The following is a 1,740-nucleotide window of genomic DNA, read 5'->3' as shown; positions in this document are numbered from 1 at the left end:
GAGCAGTCAGGAAATAAGAAGATGCATTGCAATGGGAAAGTCTGCAGTTAGGGACTTCTCCAAATTATTGAGGAGAAATTCCATATGACCCAGCTTTTCCACTGCTTGGAATATACCCTGAGAAAATGAGAACGGAGGCAAAAATGGAGATATATACACCAATGTTCATAGCAGCGTTATTCACCATTGCCAAGAACATGGAAACAGCCCAGATGTCCAACCACAATCAAATGGATTGAGAAATTATGGTACATTCATACAATGGAATACTATACAGCATGCAGGAACAATGTTTTTGTAAATTATTACCTAACTTTGGAGGGACTGTAGATCATTATGCAGGACAAATATTGTATAAAACCATCATTGTAGAATGCATATGAAGATCCAAGAAGCAAAGGAATGAGGATGTGTGGAAGTGAGGAGATTAATTATAGGGTTATACAATTTGATGGGGGAGGGTTGAGGGAAATTGGAAGAATCTGGTCTTAAAAAACACTGTATTCAAATTTTGTAAATAAACTATTATTTAAAAAACCCTGAAAAACATTGAAGTAACCACAACTATCAGATTAAAAACTGGGCGATTTATATATATAAAGATTCTCACCACTGGGCCAATTTGGCAGCACATGACAGATGGTGAAGAGATTGAGACTGTTAACTATTACTTAAAATTACTCCACAATCAACACTCTTGGTACCAGCAGTCAAGAAATCAAAAGATTGTATCAGGAAAACCAGTTGTCAGGGACCTCTCGAGAGTACTAAAAAGCAACAGTGTCTGTCTGGTGACTTCTGTGCAGTCTTTGCAATTGCTTGCTATGCATCAAAGAGCTAGGCAATGACTAAGGATGACAGAAGAAGAATTGCTATCTTTGAGTTTTGGTGCTGGAGAAGAGTCTTGAACATGCCATGGACTGCCAAGAGAACTAACAAGTTTGTCTTGGAGAGGGTGAAACCAGCTTGCTCCTTGGATGCAAGGATTTTAAAGCTCACATACTTTGGGCATGTTGGAGAAGGATATTATGCTTTGAAGGATGGAGGAGAGCACATCACAGGAGGAAGACTCTGGAAGAGCTGGATTGACACAGTAACTGGAGTAATGGGGGTAGGAGTATCAAAGACAGTAAGATTGGCTCAGGATAGGACAGGATTTAGAACCATCATGCATAGGATTGCTATGAGTCCAAGAGACTCGAAGACAAATAACAACAAGAAGTTGGTGAAAGTTTTCTATAATACTTCTGGTTAGGGAAATCTGGTGCCTTGGTCCATAGGGAATTGTGCTGCCAAGCCTCTCTGCTGGATCGAATCTACCAGTGGCTCCTCAGACAAAAAGTGGGCAATCTCTTCCCGTGTGATTTACACCCCTGGAAACGGGCTGTTGGGTCTCCTGTGGGTTCTGACTGGTGAGCAAAGAGGGGAGGAAATGAGAGAATTTTGGAATTAATAGGCAAGCTGGTGGGAGCAGGAATCAAGATGAACATACTTTAGGTTTCATTTCATTCTCTCTCTAGAAGCAGGAAAAACTGGCAGGGTTGACATTTTCCAGTTCTCAGCAGTGTATCTGGAGAATGATCCTCAGCCATCTCCCCTAATGATAAAACTTCTATTTGGTGCAGTGAAACTTGGAAAAAGACAAATATTTTTGTATTCAATAAAGAGTACACCCGGCCAAATCTTTGTCCTGTTGCTTTCTTCTTGTGCTTTCAGACCATTGTTGTTGTTGTTGTTGTT

The sequence above is a fragment of the Elephantulus edwardii genome, unplaced genomic scaffold (genome assembly GCF_000299155.1).
Source record: "Elephantulus edwardii isolate Elephantulus edwardi_28Jun2011 unplaced genomic scaffold, EleEdw1.0 scaffold00042, whole genome shotgun sequence".
Classification (NCBI taxonomy): domain Eukaryota; kingdom Metazoa; phylum Chordata; class Mammalia; order Macroscelidea; family Macroscelididae; genus Elephantulus; species Elephantulus edwardii.
This window is presented reverse-complemented; position numbering follows the sequence as displayed.